This window comes from Dendrobates tinctorius, unplaced genomic scaffold, assembly GCF_039654945.1.
Source record: "Dendrobates tinctorius isolate UK_male_01 unplaced genomic scaffold, ASM3965494v1 ptg000097l, whole genome shotgun sequence".
NCBI lineage: Eukaryota > Metazoa > Chordata > Amphibia > Anura > Dendrobatidae > Dendrobates > Dendrobates tinctorius.
The window spans coordinates 11,727,407-11,750,034 of record NW_027361765.1 but is presented as its reverse complement, the minus strand read 5'-3'; the positions used below and the strand labels follow the sequence as shown (position 1 = coordinate 11,750,034).

The 22,628-nt window shown below is 46.2% G+C and overlaps 1 long non-coding RNA gene across 1 annotated transcript; it reads left to right on the top strand.

Moving 5' to 3' along the window:
• The first annotated feature begins 994 nt into the window (after nucleotides 1-994).
• Nucleotides 995-21,574, top strand: LOC141098996 (uncharacterized). Its single transcript, XR_012234403.1, has 3 exons — nucleotides 995-1,110; nucleotides 15,035-15,184; nucleotides 20,371-21,574. It is a non-coding gene; the product is annotated as an uncharacterized lncRNA (long non-coding RNA).
• Nucleotides 21,575-22,628: the final 1,054 nt, after the last annotated feature.

The following is a 22,628-nucleotide window of genomic DNA, read 5'->3' as shown; positions in this document are numbered from 1 at the left end:
CCGGGATTGGCATCTGCACCGTCGCAGCTACAGCCACAAAATTTTGCACAGTCACACATCTGGACCCCAAGAGTGTCATAGGCTATGTTGTGAGGCGAAATTTTAACCCTGCGCATTCTAATTCACCAAACAATTTTTCCCCTATGTACAGAATGGGGAAAAAGTGTATGTATGTACAGTATGTATGTGTGTATGTCCAGGATTGGCATCTGCACCATCGCAGCTACAGCCAAAAAATTTTGCATAGTCACACGTCTGGACCCCGAGAGCGTCATTGGCTATGTTGTGAGGCGAAATTTTAACCCTGCATGTTCCAATTCACCAAACAATTTTGCCTATTATGCTTATCATTTCTATGGTGTTATCGTCCTGCTGTAAAGCTGGAAATAGCACAATTTATTACCGTGCCAACACAGACCACCCTCTGACACAGACTGCAGGGGGGAACAGTATCACACAGGATAGGATTAGATACACGGCGTCGGCTCAGCAGTCAGTATCACACAGGATAAGATTAGATACACAGCTCAGCAATCAGTATCACACAGGAGAGGATTAGACACATGGCTCAGCAGTCAGTATCACACAGGATAGGATTAGATACAGAGCTCTGCACACAGTATCACACAGAATAGTACTAGATACACAGCTCAGCAGACAGTATCACACAGACTAGGATTAGGTACACGGCTCAGCAGTTAGTATCACAAAGGATAGGGTTAGATACACGGTTCAGCAGACGGTATCACACAGGATAGGATTAGATACACTGCTCAGCAGTCAGTATCACACAGGATAGGATTAGATACATGGCTGAGCAGTCAGTAACACACGATAGGATTAGATACACAGCTCATCAGTCAGTATCACACAGGATAGGATTAGATACACAGCTCAGCAGTCAGTATCACACAGGATAGGAATAGATACACGGCTCAGCAGACAGGCTTTATTTGATTACGCACCTGTGTCTGGGCCTGAATCGTCCTTTATCTGTGGTGCTGGTCAGGCAGTGTGGAGGTTGGACCTGAAATGTCTGCATGGACCTGGCTAACCTTTACCTGCGCTTGTCCTCTCTGGTGCCATAGGAGCGATTCTGAAATGCTTGAGGTACAGTGTGCATGTAATGAGGTCTTGCTTTTATACATTTAGGAGGCCGTAATGGCACAGCGAACATAAAAAACGTAGAGTAGGACTCCCCATACGAGACTGCCTTGACGTGGCGGGGTAGCTCAAACAATTGATCAATTTTTTGCTAAATGTCTCATTTTTGAATACAGATAGAAACCAATGTGTGTTTTCACACTTTATGTATTACGTTCTGACCACAAGCAGCGCTGGCTTCTCCCCCTCTTTTTTCTACGGCTCAGCAGACAGTATCACGCAGGATAGGATTAGATACACGGCTCAGCACACAGTATCACACAGAATAGGATTAGGTACATGGCTCAGCAGACAGTATCACACAGAATAGGATTAGATACACGGCTCAGCATTCAGTATCACACAGGATAGGGTTAGATACACTGATCAGCAGACAGTATCACACAGAATAGGATTAGATACACGGCTCAGCAGTCAGTATCACACAGGATAGGGTTAGATACACGGATCAGCAGACGGTATCACACATGATAGGATTAGATACACTGCTCAGCAGTCAGTATCACACAGGTTAGGATTAGATACACGGTTGAACAGTCAGTAACACACGATAGGATTAGATACATAGCTCAGCAGAAAGTATCACACAGGAGAGGATTAGGTACACAGCTCAGCAGACATTATCACACAGGATAGGGTTAGATACATAGATACACATGTTGTTTAACAAAAGGCTCTTGAATGAGTTGAAAATAAATACTTGGGTAATCGTTTAGATAATTTGTGTTGCAAATCTGTAGTGTTGAATATATGATGTGAAATGTTTTTATGTGCAATATAATCATTATAATTTTTTATAACTAGAGATGAGCGACTTTGCCATTTTTAGGGTCGAGTCGGGTTTCATAAAACCCGAGTTTCGCAAAAGTCGGGTCGAATGAAATCGGCCCACTATATGGAAAAGTCGAAGGCCGACTGAAACACGAAACCCAATGCAAGTCAATGGGGAAGCAAAGTCGGCAGGGAGTGTAGGACAGTAAACACACCTACAGTGCCCATTTCAATGCCAAAACCATCAATTCTTATTACTGAAGCTTGTCAACCTTAATTTACTTCATAATAATAGTTACGCATTGAAAACTGGGGGTTATTTGGCTAAAGTTGTGGGGGGGTAGGACTGGCTCCAGGTTTTCGTCTGCCCTGGACCAAAGAGTGTCTGTGCGCACCTTTAACACATACCACAACTCATGATGCTTCAATATGGCACAGAAATATAGGTATAGTGCAATGACAAATACTTCACTGCTTACATGACTGATCTATTTTAAATTGTACAATAGCTCAAAAACAGGACAGTATATTACTCAATACAGTGTTATGGCCACCACATTGAGCCCCATATATTTTTCCGTACAGAATAATTGGTCACATATAATGTTCCTTACAGTATATGATGAGCTCCACATAATGCTACAGTATATGATGGTCCCTATGGACGATGCTCCAGTGTGTTATGGGCTCAAATAATGCTCCATATATAATGGGCCCCATTTCTAATACTCCAGTGTATAATGTGCCCCATAGATGCTGCTCCAGTGTCCGATCAGCCCCATTTACAATGCTCCAGTATATGATGGGCCTCATGGATGATGCTCCAGTGTATGATGGGCACAAATAATGCTCCATATATAATGGGCCCCATTTCTAATGCTCCAGTGTATAATGTGCCCCATAGATGCTGCTCCAGTGTATGATCTGCCCCATTTATAATGCTCCAGCATATGATGGGCCTCATGGATGATGTTCCAGTGTATGATGGGCCCATAAATGCTGCTCCAGTGTCTGAAGTCCCCAATCTGGAATGCTCCAGTATATGATGGGCCTCATGGAAGATGCTCCAGTGTATGATGGGCCCTAATAATGCTCCATATATAATGGGCCCCATTTCTAATGCTCCAGTGTATAATGGGCCCCATAAATGCTGCTCCAGTGTCTGATGTCCCCCATTTGGAATGCTCAAGTATATGATGGGCCCCATTTTTAATTAAGCCAGGCATGGTATGTGAAAAGATCTCCATGGAGTAATCTGAAGTGTGTGCTGCCGCATCCTTCACTTTTGGTGTGGGTGAAGGACACAAGGAAAGGGGTTGCTCCTGACCAGAAGCCTGCAGTTATGACTCAGTGCTTGCATTTTTTTAAACTTCAGAAGAGGAGGCGATTGAGCTGGAGGCTGTTTCAGCAATGTAAGCCAAAAACAGTTCCTGATGCTCCGGCTTTAAAAGCAGTGTACCTACTCCCAGAAAACGGAGCCTTACAGGCCTTCCAGAGCTACACCATGACTCAGGCTCAACATCTCCTGCCTTAGCTGCTATTTTGTTTTTGGCACTACCAGCAGATGCACCACCACCACCACCACCACCATCAGTACCAGGTGGCCCTCCACGCCCACATCCGTGTCCTCTTCCACCATACTTCATGTTTTGGAAAATTGACCCAAAATACCAGCAGATATATGGTACTGTATCAGAAGCATACAGCTCTATACAGTGTAGGGATAACAGTAAATCTCCGTATATATTTCATGAGTCATACACAGATGCTCACAGGCTCAGTATTGATTACCCAATAAAAAAAAAAGTTGAAAAAGGGTACAGTATCACAAAATACAAGGTATATATAGTATAGTGTAAACATTCTGAATCTCTGTATACATTTCAGGAGGCAGAAACAAATGCTCTCAGGCCCAGTATGGATTACACAAGAATATGAAAAGCTGTAAATGGGCAATGTAACACAAGCGTACAGATGTATACAGTGTTGGGGTAATCTTAAAGCTCCAAATATATTGCCAGAGTAACAGACAAACGTTCACAGGCTCATTATGGATTACACCAGAATCTAAATAGCTAAAAAGGTTACTGTATCAGAAGCATACAGCTGTATACAGTGTTGGCCAAATTTTAAATCTCTGTATATATTTCCAGAGTCACCCTCAGACGCTCACTCAGTCTGAAGGGACCATAATAAAAAATGTTGTAAAACAGGTACTGGATAACAAGATAGCAAGTGTATATATATTATAGAGTACAATTGAAATCTCCGTATACATAGTCCCGTAGTCACTCTCAGACGCTTACTCAGTATGGATTTGACCGTAATACTAAATGTCAAACAAAGGTACTGTATAACAAGATACAAGCTGTATCGAGTATAGGGTAAAAATTGGTATCTCCGATTCACCATATATATAGAAGGCGTAAACCACACACGCTCATTCACTATGGATGATACCGTAATACAAAATTTTGAACAAAGGTACTGTATCAGCACATGCCAGGTGTATTCAGTCTAGGGGTAATTGTTCATTTCTGTCTATACTTCCGGAGTCAGACACAGACACTCACTGGCTCACTATGTATTACACCAGAATTTAAAAAGTAGAAAAAGGGAAAGGTAGTCAAAACGTACAACAGTATACAGTGTTGTGGTACTTTTAAATCTTCGTATATATTTCAATCTCAGTAAGCCAGTCCAGACTCTCCGCTACTGGAAACTACATGGATAAAAAGTACAGACGGAAAGTCGAGTGTTAGCAGAAATTTTGGAATTACTCATCGCAGGAAAACCTCCCGGTAGAGGTTGCAGAGGCGATGCAGACCCTCAATTATGGTGTCTGTGGAGACAGTGAAAGCGGTTCTTTGTGAAGAAAGGATTGCTTTATCGCAGTAGCATGGATCACATCACCCTTACTCGTCTCCATCAAATTGTGATCACAGGGAGAGATGTAGACATGGTCCTCACTGCCTATCATGATGTGTCTGGTCATTTTGGAGTACAAAAGACAGAATCCACAGGCCGTAGGTGATTCTATTGGATTGGCATGAGAAGAGACATTGAAAAATGGTGGCAGGAATGTGACACGTCTGTGACTATCACAACTGTGAAAGGTGATCATAAAGCACCACTGCATCCACTTGTAAGTTGACGTCCATTACAAATGCTAGCCATTGATCATCTGAAAGTAGAGACCAGCAGGACAGGGCATAGCTACATCTTAACCATCATCGAGCAATTCATCAAATTTCTAGTGGCCGTCCCTGTGAAGGATTTAACTGCCCAGACTACACAGCAGTGGAGCAGGGAGAGGTAAGTATTGCAACTTGCAAGTGCTGTGGCCATGACCAAGCAGGGGGGCACACTCGTGGTCGACAGTACTGGCACAGGGTCCGTCATAGTACGCTGGTGTGTCTGATGGCGAGTGGGCCCCCGTCAGAGACACTGTATTGTACTATGAGGGGCCCTGTGCCAGAGCCGACGGCCATCAGTGGGCCCATCCACCTGTTCAGAGCAACGGCACTTGCCCGGGTGCGCCAGGTGTTGACCCCAGCCCTTGGGGGGGGGCAGCCCAGTTAGGGAGGTTTAAAAAGTGGCATATGTTGATGTGTTGGCTGGACATTCAGCTGCTGCAAAGGGTGGAATTGGGAAAGTCCGAGGAAGAGGAGGACAAAAGCGAGGCAGTTTTCTGGCAACCTATGCGTCATCAGGGTGAGGTGGAACAAAATCCTTTGAAACCCATGCATGGTTCATTTTAATGAAGGTTAGATCATCAATATTTTGGGTCGACAGACGGGTCCTTTTTTCTGTCAGGATTGATCCAGCAGCACTGAAGACTCTTTCAGATAACACACTAGCAGCAGGGCAAGCGAGCTCCTGTAAGGCATATCGTGCCAATTCAGGCCAGGTGTCCAGTTTAGAGGCCCAATAGTCAAAGGGGAATGACCTGTGAGGGAGAACATCGATATGGGAGGAGAAGTAGTTTGTAACCATAGTTGACAACTGCTGTCTCCTGTCACTTTTAATCGATGCAGTATTAGCTGTCGTGTGAGCGGTACTTGAGAAATCATTCCACAACATGGTCATTAAACCCGTCTCCAACGCCACTTCGGCTGTGTGCACCACGAACACCTCTTCCATTGTGCCCACTATGGCTCGTGGGAGAACCAGCACCGCTGCTGTGTGCTGGGAAAGCCTCAAACAAACGGTTTACCAGAGTTGTTTGTTTGTTAGCCAATATTATCTCTAGGTTCTCCTGATGTTGTGTAATTTGCCTTTGTAGCGTGGATCAAGGATGCTGGCCAGCCAGTAGTCGTCATCCCTCATCATTTTGGCAATGTGGGGGTCCCTTTTTAGGATCCGCAAGGCATAATCACACATGTGGGCCAATGTTCCAGGTGTCAATGATGCACTGCCACTGCTGGGTGGAGGAGCACTTTCTGGCAAATCCACATCCCTACAGTCATGCACAAACACTGTACCTGACCTTGGAACGCCAACATTTTCTCGGCCCCTGAGAAGAATCCTCCTGCCCAAAATAATCATCCCCCTCATCCTCCTCCTCCTCTTCCTCTACTTCCTCCATCTCGTCCAGGACAGTTCCCTGACCAGACAATGGCTGACTGTTATCAAGGCTTCCCTCCTCCTCCTCCTCCACTGCAGACGCCTTGATCCTTAATGAGCGTCAAACTTTGCATGAGCAGACGCATAAGTGGGATGCTCATGCTTATGATGGCGTCGTCTGCGCTTACCAGGCGTGTGCATTCCTCAAAACACTGAAGGACTTTACAGAGGTCTTTCAGCTTTGACCACTGCACACCAGACAATTCCATGTCTTCCCTCAAACTGCCTGCCCGTGTATCCTCTCACAAATGCATTACAGCCTGCCTCTGTTTGCACAGCCTCTCAACCATGTGCAGGGTGGAGTTCCAACTTGTTGCAACGTCTATGATTAGGCGGTGCTTTGGGAGGTGGAGCAATCGCTGCAGCTTCTGCATACGAGTGGAGTGGACGTTTGAGCGACGGATGTGTGAGCACAGTCTTCGCACCTTAAGTAGCAGGGATGCTAACTCCGGATAATTATTAAGGAAGCACTGCACCACCAGGTTCAAAGTGTGAGCCAGGCAAGGTATGTGTGTGAGTTTTGCACGGGCTATGGCTGCCACAAAATTACGGCCGTTATCACTGATTACCTTGCCTGTCTCAAGATGTAGACTGCCCAGCCATGACTCAGTTTGTCGCAGCAAGTAGTCGGCCAGTACCTCCACGGTGTGTCTGTTGTCGCACAAAGACATCATCTTTAACAAAGCCTGCTGACACTTACCACTAGCTGTTCGATAGTGGGACACTTTGTGTGCAACCCTGCCAGCTGTGGATGGAGTGCTCGTGTGACAAGCTTTCACTGATGGAGGAAAAGGAGGGTCGAAAGCCTACAGCCAACTGTTTCCTATACTGTGGGCTAGGCAGCACTGTTCCACCGCCGCTGTCCCCTGTGGAGCCTGCATCCACCACATTAACCCAGTGCACAGTGATGGACACGTAACAGCCCTGGCCATGCCTACTGGTCCATGCATCTGTTGTGAGGTGCACCTTTCCACTCACTGACTGTTTTAGTGCATGGACAATGCGGTCTTTCACATGCTGGTGGAGGGCAGGGATGGCTTTTCGAGAAAAGAAGTGCCGATTGGGTAGGTCATATCGTGGGACAGCGTAGGCCATGAGCTTGTGGAAAGCTTCGCTTTCAACCAAACAGTAGGGCATCATCTCTAATGAGATTAGTTTGGCTATGTAGGCTTCAAGCACAGTGTACGCGGTTGAGATGATGAGTACTTTCTTGTCCTAATCAGAGTGTCTGGTAGGGTGAGCTGGACTGGAGAGCTGCATATGGGGGAAGTAGCGGTGGATCGGACGGAGTGAGAGGGGGTTGGTGATGGTATTGGTGGTGATGGCCTAGATTCAGTGTTGTGTTGCAAAACCATTGTGATTCCCTGAGTGCTTTGGCCTTGCGACGACACCTCCTCATTTAGTGCTGGTGGTGTGCTTAACGGTGGCGGTGGTCTTACAGTGGGGGAAGCGATGGAGCGTTGCTTGCTACCTTCAGTCGGAGCAGGTGCACATGTGCTACCTGAGGTTTTGTAGTCCATCCACGCTTGCAAGTGCATGTTGGTTAAATGTCTAAGCATGCAACTGGTATTCAAATTTCTGAGATGTTTACCTCGGCTAAAGGTCCTTCCACACTTCTTACAGGTAACCTTTGCCTCATCAGTAGGATTTTGGACAAAGAAGTGCCACACTGCACTCTTCCTACTATGGTATACATTTTCTGGCTTTGCACGCTGTGCTAAGTTGACCGTCTGGCCAAGCCATCCTGCAACTCTTTTAGTTTTTGCTCCACATTTTTGGACAGCTACGGGCCTGGCAGATAACCGCTGCTGCAATGTCAATGCCTGCTGCGGATCCTTCTCCTTATCTGAACTATTGCCAGCGCCACCCTCCTCCCCCAATGGATGCCAATCCGGGTCAAGAACTAGGTCATCCACCACCTCTTCTTCAAAGTCATCTGCACCTTCCTCTTTACCTTCCTCTATGTCACCGTGTAAGGTGGTATAGTATGCGGGAAGGGGCACCTGAGTTTCATCTGGGTCAGATTCTGGCTCAGTAGACTGCGAGGGCAATGTAGTGCTCTGAGTCAGTGTACCAGAAGAATCATCTAGCAGTGGCTGTGCATCAGTGCACTCCATGTCACATTCATCTTGGACTGGGGAATTCAGGATTTGACTGGATGACCCAGGCATGGTATGTGAAAAGAGCTCCGTAGAGTAATCTGAAGTGTTGCCTGCCGCAACCTTAGCTTTTGGTGGGGGTGAAGGACACAAGGAAAGGTGTTTTTCCTGACCAGAACCCTGCACTGACGACTCCGTGCTTGCAGGTTTCGAACGTTCAGAAGAGGAGGCAATAGAGCTGGTGGCTGTTTCGGCAATGTACGCCAAAACCTGTTCCTGATGCTCCGGCTTTAAAAGCGGTTTTCCTACTCCAAGAAAAGGGAACCTTACAGGCCTTCTTGGGCCAGACGATGACGCAGGCTCAACACCTCCTGCCTTAGCTGCTATTGTGCTTTTGCTAGAACCAGCCGATGCACCACCACCATCAGTACCAGCTGCGTCCCCCTGCCCACGTCCACCATACTTCCTCATGTTTGGGAAAATGTACAAAAAATACCAGCAGAGAGATGGTACTGTATGAGGAGCGTCCAGCTGTGTAAGGTGTATTAAAAAAATTAAATCTACGTATATATTTTGTTAGTCACAGATGCTCTCCTAGTTTGTATGTGACCGTAATCCAACAAGCAGATATACGGAACTGTATCAGAAGTGTACAGCTGTATTCGTTTTTTGTGTAACTAACAATCTCTGTATATGTATTTACAGAGTGTCACACACACACACGCTGACTCTGTATAGATGTGACTGTAATGCGAACGGCAGATATACAATACCGTTTGAGAATCGGACAGCTCTATACAGTGTCTGTATGGAAAATTGTCAATCTCCGTCTATTTTTATACGGACTGACACACGCTGTCTCTGTCTATTTTTGACCGTAATCAAACAGCAGATATACAAAACTGTTTGAAAAGCGGACAGCTCTCTAAGGTGTAGGTCTGGAAAAATGGAAAATCTCCTCGGCTTGTTTTTCCAGAGTCACACCCAGATAGCTTCTATTTGTCCGTGATACCAACCGCTACACGGTAGTGTGTGAGGAGCGTACACCGCTATACGGTGTGTGAAAAAAATGAACGCTCGGTAACTCACCAGAACAAAATGATAAAAGTTGGAGTGCTTTGAAAAAAGCAGTTTGAACAGCAGTGTGCACACAGCAATGCAGCTAGCAGGTAGCCTTAAAAGGCAGCCTAATCACCACAAGCGCTGCTGCACACAACAAAAATCCTCCCCTTTCACTGCACACTAACTGTACAGTGAAAAGCGCTATTAGCAGAATAAATTTTTTTTCTTCTTCCCTGCCTAATGCTCTCCCTATTCAGAATCAGCAGCACCTCTCCCTAATGTAAGATCGGCAGAAGTAAGATGGCGGTTGGCGGTCACGGCCTTTTGTACCCACTGTGACGCCACACAAAGCCAGCCAATCACTTCAATGCCCTTCTCTAAGATGGAGGTGGCCGCTGCCCATGTCATCGCGTTGCCCACAGTGTGCACCCTCCATCATTGGCTGAGAAAAGGCGCTGGAAGCATTATTTGAAACGTTACTTTGGCGCTCAGCTCGATGACCTCATGACCGACCTCACGCTATGGTCGGGTTTCAATCAGCAAAACGCGACTTTAGCTAAAGTCGGCGATTTTTTAATTTGACCGACCCGTTTCGCTCAACTCAAGTTATAACTAACCACAGTTGGTAACTATGCCCAGGCAACGCCGGGCTCTTCAGCTAGTGTACAATAAATAAAGAAGACCTATAATGAAAAGATTTGAATGTCTTCCGAATTGAGGACCCATTCCCGATTTTGGCTTAGAAATACAGATGCATATATTTGATGTCTGTGACGCGAGTCACTATGTGGGGAGGAGGACCCCCATATAGTGTTTGGGCCGGAACCAGGGGGACCGCCATCAGAGTTATTGAAGGAATCACATCAGGGGGATTACAAAGGGAGACATGCGACTGAGGTTGTCAGGGCAACAGGGGGCGGGGCTAGGGTAAAAGGAGCAGGGGACGCGCTGAAGTGGCAGTTGGGGAAGAGAGCGAGTGAAGGCAGGACGCAGGGTGACCTGCTGGGGCAACGAGAGGAGCCTGCGAGGAAAAAGCTGGACATTTACCGACAAGAGAGACGTGAGAGACTGTTCCCAGAGACTGCTCCCCGCTCCCGTTCTGAGAGGAGCATCCCCGCTACCCCCCGCCTTGGCGAGAGAGGAACTTTACCTCAGGTAGTGGCCGGGAGTACCCGAAACCAGGTCACAGAGGCCTGGGCACTTCCCCCCCCCCCCCCAGCCTTCCCCCATCACGCCGACCCGGCCATCACCGGCCTGAAGATATGCCACCTCGTCACAGGTGAGATAAAAGGCTCGCTACCCTGGCTTTGGGAGAGACCGCGCGCCACCTCCATCATTTTCTTCAGGGCCTGTTGCGCCCCAACGGCATCGCTTTCTTCAGGGCCTGTTGCACCCCAGCGGCAGCGTTTCCTTCAGGGCCTGTTGCGCCCCAGCGGCAGCGCTTCCTTCAGGGCCTGTTGCGCCCCAGCGGCAGTGTTTCCTTCAGGGCCTGTGGCGCCCCAGCGGCTGCACTTTCTTCAGGGCCTGTTGCGCCCCAACGGCATCGTTTTCTTCAGGGCCTGTTGCGCCCCAATGGTATTGCTTTCTTCAGGGCCTGTTGCGCCCCACCGTCATCACTTTCTTCAGGGCCTGTTGAGCCCCATTCCTTCCTGGGGAAGCGAGACTTCAGGACAGCTGCCTCAGCGACCTCAACGCAGCCACGCTCACGAAACCAGCAGTCCCTGGAAGGCTAAGTGGCTTTAGAATTCGAATAAGATTGTTGAGTCCCTGCGTGGACTGTTTGTTTGGTTCACAATTTTATGTTTCTTCAAACAAGCCCAGTGGCTAAAACTAGATAAAAGTTATTTTGCAAACCATCAGTCGTCTAGTGTCTCGTCACTGCATCCTGCGAACCTGCTCAACCCTACAACTATAGTAATGCTAAGTCACAAAATGGAGAGGAAGACTACTATTACAGATAGTAATGTAATACTACTTACTGGATAAGTAAAGGGAGATCAAACGATCCTAGGTCAGGTCCAGGAAATGGCGCAGTACAACAAGGGGTAGTCAGAGACAAAATCCAATTCACGAGTCAGGGGTCGGGAAAGACAGTAAGGCAATATAATTTACAGGGAGCAGGCAAAAGAGAAGTCAGGTCACAATCAAAGAGTTTAAGTCCAGGAAGGGAATAAAGTCAGGCTGGGTCAGGCGCAGAGCACAGAGTGATCAGACTGACTTACACAGGCAGCAGCAAGTGTACGATTGACACTGGATGGAGGAGCTAGCATGCTTAGACTAATCAAGGAAAGTGAACACAAATGATGCAGAACAAACCCAGCACATACCCCCTACACAAAGTAACATATCAGACAGGAAGAGAGTGGAGATCGTGACAATGTCAGTGTAGACCAGCCAGACTTGAGAAAGGCTCATTGTAGCCAAAACGTCACCACGCCACCAGGGTTATTAAAGTCGCTTTTGCATTTTTGAAAATACTGGAGTAGTGCTGCCTCTTTTTTCTGAATTTATATCCTTTTGCACGGAGGGGACTCCTTGCTGAGAAGCCCTGGACCCATAGTACTTTTATATGTGTGTTATTAAGATTTTTTGCTAAAGAAGAAGTAGAATAAAGAAACAGCACTCCATTACTTGTCAAAGTACAAAAAGATCTTTAATAGCCCTGGTGGCGTGGCAATGTTTTGGCTACAATGAGCCTTTCTCAAGCAATGCTAAGGGTGCACATACAGATATTTAAGAGGGTGTTACAATCAAATATTGCCAGATGGTGATGGAGGCTGCTTCCTCGCTCAGTCCGCCGTGCCTAACGCGCGTTTCGTCGCAGCTTTCACGCAGCTTTTCCCTTGTGAAAGCTGCGGTGAAACACGCGTTGGGCACAGCGGTGTGAGCTGGTAAGCAGCCTCCATCACCATCTGGCACTCCCTATCTTTTACATTGTACACTAGTCACTTTAAGATTTTATTTACTCGGTATTTATCTATGCCAGCATGGTGTGTGTGTGTGTGTGTGTGTGTGTGTCTATAGCCACTAGGTTTTGTATTCCATACTACTTGGATTTGATAACACACTTTGTTTATTGCAGGGGCATAGGTGCAATTTTTACTGGGTACTTGTCAGTTTATTCAGTACCAATACGATATCTTCCCTCACGTAATCTCCGATCCTCCCAAGGCCACCTATAACCTGTCTCCTCCATATGTCTCTGACCTAATCTCTCAATACCTTCCCTCACGTAATCTCCGATCCACCCAAGACCTCCTTTTCTCCTCCACACTTATTCGCTCCTCACCCAACCGCCTCCATGACTTCTCCCGAATAGCCCCCATCCTCTGGAATTCTTTGCCCCAACAGACGGAACCTGAAAACTCTCTTCAGGAAAGCCTACAGCCTGCAATGATCCCCGCTGCCCCCTCACCACTACTGGAGCTACCGCCTCACCATCACTGGAGCTGCTGCAACCCCCAACATCCTGTAGAATGTAAGCCCGAAAGGGCAGGGCCCTCTCTTCCCTCTATATCAGTCTGTGATTGTTAGTTTGTTTACTGTAAGTGATATCTGTACTTTGTATGTAACCCCTTCTCATGTACAGCACCATGGAATCAATGGTGCTATATAAATAAATATTAATAATAATAATACCACTATTTATTTGACCCTTACCTTTATTCGTACCTGTGATTTTTTGCATCATACCCCCTCTTTGCTCAATATTTATCTATTTGTCTGCTATTGTGATCATGTATTATACATAGGTACTTTATTACTTCCCGTCCACCCCTCATTTTGTCTGTTGAGAGATATCTTATATCATTGTCTTATCCCTATTATGTTAATAAATATTCAAATTAACTTTAGTCGTGTCACTTCAATACAGGTTTATTACCCTTACCTTGGTTACCCAAATGGGTACCCTGTCAGGGAGACCTGTGGTGTAACAGAGAGGCACAATAAAATTCACAGTTCAGAGTGCCAGACTTTGGACATCAGAGGGAAATATGGGTGTTTCAACCACCCTGCTACTGCATGAAACTGTGTTCCCCATTTACAGATGTAAGCAGAATATATGAAGCAAGACGCTAAAATTAAATATATCACTGGCTTATTATAATGAAGAGAAAAAACTCTTTTCCAAAAAATTAATAAAGAATATATAGGATGTCCTACAACATTATACAGGTGTGTCACAGAATTTTATAATGTTGAGCTGTAAAAATAAAAAAAAATTCCCACAAAAATGATGCTTTAGCCCCAAATTTTTACTTTTCACAAGGGTAACATAAGAAAATGGACCACAAAGTCTGTTGTACTATTTCTCCCGTGAACGTTGATACCCCATATGTGGTGGAAAACTACTGTATGGGTAAACGTCAGGGTCCGGAAGGGAAAGAGAGCCAATTGAATTCTGGAGCGTAATTTTGGCTGCAATAGATTGCGGATGCTATGTCACATTTGAAGAGCCTCTGACATGCCAAAACAGCAGAAACACCTACAAGTGACCTAATGTTAGAAACTAGACTTCTTGAGAAATTCATCTAATGAGCATTTTTAACCCTCAGGTGATTAATAGAATTGTATAACATTGGGATGAGTCAAAGAAAAATTACCAATTCTTCCACTAAAATGTTGCTTTGGCCCCAAGTTTTCCATTTTTTAAATGTATAATAGGAGAAATGGAACATACAATTTATTATGCAATTTCTCTTGAGTATGCCAATATCCCATATGTGGTCAAAAACTACTTTTGAAGCACAGTGCAAAACTTAGAAGAGAAGGAGCTCCCTATTGGTGTTCAGATTTCACTGGAATGGTTTGAGGGTGCCATGTCACATTGGCATAGCCCCTGAGGTGCCAGAACAACAGAAAGCCCCTATATGTGAACTAATTTTGCAAACTACACTCTCCAATGAATTCATCTAGGGGTGCAGTGATCATATTGACACCACATGTGCCTCACGGAATTTTATACCACTGAGAGGTGAAGAAAGAATAAATTAAATTTTTACCACGAAAATGTTGTTTTAGCCCCAAGTTTTTGATTTTTATATAGGAAAAAATGAACCACATAGTTTGTTCTTCAACTTTTCCTGAGTGCGCATATACCCTACATGTAATCAGGAACTACTTTCAGGCGCAGTTGAAAGCGTTGTGTAAGGCCGGGGTCATACTTGCGAGTGCAATGCGAGTCTCTCGCCTCAATACCCGGCACTGCCGCCGGCGGTTCGGACCGGAGCATTCAGCTGCACAGAAACACATGCAGCCGCACATGTGATTAATTTTTTCTCCTACTTGTCCTTTTGATTTCTTTACAGCAGTAAAGGACTTATATTTATTTTCTCGCAAATTGATCCTAAAAAAATTACATAACAGCAACAAACAAGACAATCTCAACAATGATCAGCTAGAGGAGGAGGCTCTTTGTGCATTGGAGGAACTATTAAGGGAACAGGATCCACATCCCACAGGTATGTTTCCCCTGTCTATACGTCCCAAATCCACTAGGTTCCCCCCTTTGTCCTTGTGTCCGGCAGTGGAAATTTTCATGGAAGATTTTTGCAAAATTTCCACTAGATGGAATTAAGATAACTTGACGGCACAACAACTGACAGCGATTAAGGAACTAAGATCATTCTCAGATATCGTGATTAAGCCTGCGGACAAAGAGGGGAACATAGTGTTATTGTTATGAGTGGCGGAAGGCACTAAAAAAAAATAAATAATTAAAGTGCCTTCGCCACTCGGGGTCCACCGTGCGGCAGATGGCAAAACCGCTGCTAAGGGAGGCAGTGCACTACAGCGGTAGTGTGCACAGGGTTCTAAATCATCCAAGTGCAAAAGAGGCAGTCTCTGTTATGGGACACAGAGCTGCACAGGAAAATAATAAAGAAAAGGTAACGCTGAGCCTGTTAAACGCACAGGGGCACAGCGGCACATGTACGGTAGCCGAACACAGGAGTAGTTAAAGTGGCACTACAACCAAACGGACTTACCGTAAATGAGCGTGTGCACGGCGTCGCAACTGCGAACGCCACAGATGTCTGCAACCGCAATAACGCAAGCGCGATGCAGGACGCTTTGCTGCTGAGATGGCTTGAAGCTTGAGCGCGCTGGCGCTAGCGCTGCTACTGGCTGACCCAATCACTCACACACTCGTAATAACCGAGGGAAGGGGTTTCATAAGTCATCCACCAGACCAAGCATCCATCAACAAACATACAGCAGCAAGTATCAGAAAATATTAGCGCATGGCATAACGGCCATGTGCACTTTTTATAGTGACCGGGACCTTCTGGAAATCTCCAGAGACCTCAGCTGAACCAATGGAATCAGGAGCAGGACCTGAGCACCTGACTCCTGAACTCCAATGGGAGCTCATTCCAGGAGCATGCTCACAAGCTGGCAGAAAGGACTTAGCCTCTGGAGATGAATGTGAGGATCTGGATCTCTGCATTAGCATGGCAGGACACAGATTCCTAACATTACCCCCCCTCCTAAGGTCCCCTCCTCCCCGAGCCCTGGTAGGAGTTACAGTAACCCGAGACACCTGGAAGGCATCAGACGAACCGAGGTCACCAGGTTTCAAGAGGGACACTTGGGAGATAGTAGGAGCGGGAGTGACAGAGGCACGCTGCCGCGTGTCGGCAGTTGTCGCCACCCTCTGTCTAGGAGGGTTAGGCTGAGCACACAAGGTGCAAGCCTGAATATATCTTTTTATGTCCCGAGCTCTATGGGGCCACCAATACGCACCAGCCAACAGTTTTGAGACCTGCATATAGCCCCGATGGTGGTGCGTGTTAGGTGCATGCGCCCAGGCGAGCACCTGAGCCCTAAGATGAGGAGGAACAAAGGTCTCGATAACTGGTTCAGACTCCAACCTTTGCGGGGAGACGGCTTCCGGAGAAACCGCACAGACATGATGACAACCGCAGATGGATTCCTGGTCGGAGTCTGAATTAAGGTTGGTACGAGATATCTCCATGGGCTCAGGAGGTAGAACCTCTGGCTCCGCCAGCTCAAGAGGTTCAAAAAATTTGGGAGCTGAAACGGATTTGTGCTTGGAGTGCGCCGGCTCCATACCGCGCTCCAAAAAACGGAGGTCAATCCGTGAGGAGACGGAGATTAGCTCCTCTAAGCTGGTGGGGATCTCTCTAGTAGAGAGAGCATCCTTCACATGCTCCGCTAGACCTCGCCAAAAAACGGGGATTAGGGCCTTGTCGGACCATTCCAACTCGGACGCCAGTGTCCGAAAACGGACGGCATACTGGCTAACCGAGAGTAACCCCTGAGTAAGGGCGAGTAGCTGCAGGGACGTATCATGCGTGACCCGAGGATCGAGAAAAACTTGCCTGATGGCAGTCAGCAAGTTAGCCGCGGACCGAATCTCGAGGTCACCACGCTCCCACAGAGGCGTAGCCCATTCCAGAGCCTTGCCCGACAGTAGAGAGATGACAAAAGCCACCTTAGCCCGCTCCGTAGGGAATTGCGCAGCCAGCAGCTCTAGGTGTATCGAGCACTGACTGATAAAACACCTACAGGAGGCGCCATCCCAAGCATATTTATCGGGCAACGGGAGGCGGGTAACTGTCGGCGCAAGGGCGGACATGGACATACGCCCTACCGCGTCCGTAAGTGCCTGGACGGCAGCATCTGTGGCCTGCGCAGCTACGAGAGACCTCTCGAGGGAGGCCAAGCGAGCCTCAAGCTGACGCACAAGCTGTAACAGCTGCTGCTGATCCGCCATCTCTAGCCAGACCCTGGCGCTAGTATTATGTTATGAGTGGCGGAAGGCACTAAAAAAAAATAATTAAAGTGCCTTCGCCACTCGGGGTCCACCGTGCGGCAGATGGAAAAACCGCTGCTAAGGCAGGCAGTGCACTACAGCGGTAGTGTGCACAGGGTTCTAAATCACCCAAGTGCAAAAGAGGCAGTCTCTGTTATGGGACACAGAGCTGCACAGGAAAATAATAAAGAAAAGGTAACGCTGAGCCTGTTAAACGCACAGGGGCACAGCGGCACACGTATGGTAGCCGAACACAGGAGTAGTTAAAGTTGCACTACAACCAAACGGACTTACCGTAAATGAGCGTGTGCACGGCGTCGCAACTGCGAACGCTACAGAAGTCTGCAACCGCAATAACGCAAGCGCGATGCAGGACGCTTTGCTGCTGAGATGGCTTGAAGCTTGAGCGCGCTGGCGCTAGCGCTGCTACTGGCTGACCCAATCACTCACACACTCGTAATAACCGAGGGAAGGAGTTTCATAATAAGTCATCCACCAGACCAAGCATCCATCAACAAACATACAGCAGCAAGTATCAGAAAATACTAGCGCATGGCATAACGGCCATGCGCACTTTTTATAGTGACCGGGACCTTCCGGAAATCTCCAGAGACCTCAGCTGAACCAATGGAATCAGGAGCAGGACCTGAGCACCTGACTCCTGAACTCCAATGGGAGCTCATTCCAGGAGCATGCTCACAAGCTGGCAGAAAGGACTTAGCCTCTGGAGATGAATGTGAGGATCTGGATCTCTGCATTAGTATGGCAGGACACAGATTCCTAACAGTTATGGCCACATAAGATGTGTGAGAAGGACACCAATAGACATTTAAGAGACAGGACGACCTATCTGAAGTTAGATCATAGTCCTCTAAAAATATTTACTGACAAATTAGAGGAGATCCTCTTTAGGGCCTTTGAACAAGGTATTATTCCAAAACAGGTCTATGAGGGTCTCCTCACAAAATTCCCTAGGATCCCTACAATATATTTTATACCTAAGATCCACAAGGATCCTTTAGATCTACAAGGGCGTCCAATCGTCCAATCGCGTCCGGCATTGGGGGGCTGTGCGAACCCATCTGTAAATTTATTGATCATTATTTAAAACTACTAGTGGAGGCGCTGCCTTGTTATGCTCGTGACACGATGGACGTTCTGCCTAGGATTGATGGTATGTCATTGGAACCCGATATGTCTCTAGGTGTGGCAGATATTGAGTCTTTATATACTTGTATCCGCCATCAGGATGGTATTGATGCTTGTAGATTCATTCTTTTGGGCAGCAACTGGGATGACCCCACATGTGAGCTGGTGCTGGAACTGCTTGAATACGTTTTAACACATAGAATCTGTCCTTAAACACAAAGAAATTATTTGCAGTTATGTGGCACTGCCATGGGCGCGGCTTGTGCGCCCTCTTTCACGGGCCTCTTCCTGGGTTACTGGGAGAGGGAGGTCTTTGCGGAGGGGGGAGGGCAGGCCGCGGACCATGTGCAGTGCTGGCTATGGTATATTGATGACGTGTTCATGGTGTGGCAGGGGTCACAACAGCAACTGAAGGAATTCATGGAGAATTTGAATTGTAATAGATATAACATCAAATTAACATACACTTTCAGCAACAGTGAGGTGGACTTTCTGGACATTAAGATACAGGTGGATCAACATCAAAACCTACAAACGGATATGTACAGAAAGCCCACCTCTGTCAATTCTCTTCTCCATGCGCAGTTCTGCCACCCACAGACAACCATACGGGCCGTCCCGGTTGGTCAGTTCTTATGTATCAAACGAATCTGCTCATCTGAAACCAAATTCCATAATCAGGCGGAAGATCTCAGGGACCGTTTTTAAACTGGAGGCTACAGCAAACGATGTATTAAAAGGGGTTTTGATAGGGCAAGAAGAGTTAATCGATTATCCTTATTGCATCCTACCTCCGACCACAATAAAAAACAGCAGTAAGGTGTTGTCAGGTTCATTTCCACATTCAATGGGGAATGGGATGATATGAGAGGCGTACTCAGTAAACATTGGAATATCTTGAAAACAGAACCTTCTTTAACCAACGTTATATCTGAACGTCCTCTCATGACTTATCGGAGAAGTCCAAATCTTGGAGATATGTTAGTACATTCCCATTATGTCCCTTTTAGTAAAAATCCTTTCAATTCTTGTGGCCCCCCCATTGGGATGTTATCCCTGTGGGGACTGTGTGGCGTGCAAAAATATCTTGCGTACCTCATCTTTCCAATCAGCTTATGGTTCTAAAACCTTTTTTATACGTCAGCATATAACTTGCAACACCTCACAGGTGATCTATTATGCAACATGTGGGTGCCCTAAAATTTATGTCGGGCTAACTAGCCGGCAACTCAAAATACGGACTAGAGAGCATGTCCGCAATATTTTGGCAGCCAAGACAGTCACGGACCTGACACAACTCAAAACTATACCTCGGCACTATAAATCGGCACATAACTGTGACCCGAAAACCTTTTTTGTAAGAGGAATCCAACACATAAAGAGTGGAATAAGGGGAGGAGACATTAAACGCCACCTTGCCCAGAAGGAATGCAGGTGGATCATGGTCTTGGGAACCATAACTCCAAGTGGGTTAAACGAATCATTAGGTTTTGCGTCTTTCTTGTAAACATAATTGAGCGTCTGCTAACTCCCTAAAATGGATCCCGCCGCCCTTTTTCCTCCCCTTTTGTTTTTATTCCTTTTTTATCAGGCAGTATATGTAGTGTGCACGCATGTGCACATATATTCATATATACGCACATGTATGTGTACACGGTTTTGTTTTTATTTCACCTCCTTGTTTTTATTATTATTTTTTGACAAGTTTTCTCTTATATCCAGTTTCAGATAATGCACATTGTCATCATTATCCATGCCATGAGTGTGCGGGTAGTCAGTGCCATATACCATGCTTCTGAAGAACCCCTTGGAAAATCAAGATGAAGACATTTTTGTATATTTTATCATATACTGCCTTTATGTAGACTTATGTTATCATATTGGTTACATCTTGACTTGATGCCTATCATCTGACTGCAATTAATATGCCATCACGATAGATTAACTCGATATTGCCAATAATAGCGTCATGTTATTTTATATCACCTGTATACATGGTCTAGTTATTTTTTGGAGACAGAAAATATTTTCATTATTTCTTTATGTAGTATTGTTTTTCCACTGCGCTTGGTTTTTCCATGCCCCTTGGTAGTCTTTGAGCTGCATCCTGCGCTGCCCTGGTGACGGCCTGGCGCCGGCCCTCCCGATGTGACGTCAGCGCACTCGGGCTTCTTCCTTTGTGTCTCTGGCGTTGCCTGGGAGACGGCCAAGCGCCGGACGCATGCGCTACTTTCCACTTGGCATTGGCTTACTATAGTCATGTGACTTGATGCAACTGGATATAAGGGGGCTGGTTTTACATCTTTAGCCACGCCCCCCTGAGGAAGCGGTATCTACACCGCGAAACGCGTGTTGGGGTCCCTTGACCAGCGGCTTATTCATGACATGATGGGTATGTGCTGATACACTATACTGTTTTTGTGTGGGCATTGTGCAATATATTTTTTATGTGATGTTGATATTTTGATCGACAGCACATTGCGGCTCTCTCCAGTGCTGTACTTTCTGACCTGTGTGGTGGCGCCCCACGGCTACAGCTGATATGACTACGGGCCATTATGGCTCATATTGCAGCAACTACATGCACTTTACGTTAATTGTGACTACCTTATGTCTTCTGTGACTGCTTGCTCCACCACTTTGTCAGCAGCTCATTTTTAGGGGCAGAGTGCACTAGACTGTGATCAAATTTCTGATACTCTTACATCTTTTGTATATGATTATTTACTGTCTTTACTGCACATTCGATAGGTATTAGATCTACCCCGATATCATTGTTGCAATTGGCCTCTTCATTGTCATTGTCGCTGGTCTATTTTATTGTTTCAGGCTAATTTACCCTTAGACCATCTTATTCATCTATACATGTCCTGTATCTCACATATGCGTCTTCTAATAGATTAATAAAATATTTATGTATATAGTTTTTGGACTCTTGTTTTCTCAAGTTTTTTCATTTGATATAGAGTCGTCTCTATGGGCACTTCATGAGGCAAGATGTAGGGATTTAATAATATGTGTTAAAAATGTATTTTTAGAGTCGTTTTTTCACATGCAGCTGCACACTCCGGTCCCGAGTGCCAGCGAAAGTACCGGGTATTGAGGAGAGAGACTTGCGCGAGTTTCATGCATTGCACTCGCAAGTGTGACATCAGCCTAACAATTATAGTAGAACATGCAGGAACCTCTTGGCTTCAGACAAATGAGTCAACTGAACAAGAGTACGCTAACAAGTCTGTATTACACAATAAAAGTAGGTGCCGCAAGTGAGCAGCAGTTCAAGAACAAACAAAAAGAAGGGAGATACTAGAAGTAGTACATATGGAGCACTGCTGCTAGTAAAGTCTCTTGAGAGAGGCACACCCTAGAGAATGCTGATAATAAGACACAGTCCACAGCTCGGTAGGCAGTCTCTACATAAGAGTACTGAAAACAGTGAGAGCTGTGAGCTTCTTAGGAAGTCTAGAACAGTAAAATATACTGCCACTGTACGCAAACAAAATTAGCTGAACCAGGCCGAGCTTACATGTCTTAAGCAGGTACAATGAGGCAGATGAGGAGAACACACACAGCTTGTTGCAGGTGCAATACTGAGACCTGGAGAGGTTAGCTAGAAGGACTGAACCAGATCATCTGGAGAGGAGCAGTCTCTTGCAGCACAGAGCCAGGGATTCAAGCAGAATACACAAGCATGGATTGGAAGACAAACTAGGGTTAGGCTAGGTTCATATTTGGGGTTGAGTCCGCAGCGTATTGTCCGCAAGCATGCAAAAACGCATGCAAATGCATGCATGCGTTTGCGGACGATAGGCAAGTGCTATTTTCCCGGCGAATTTACACAAGCCACGCCCAATGGGCATGTCTTATGTAAATTATTGCATTCGCAAGCGCAAAGCGTGTGCATGTCATTGCGTACGCTTGCGTTTCAATAGCCAGTAATGCGCTTTTTTACGCACATCATCCGCAGTCATCCGCATGCG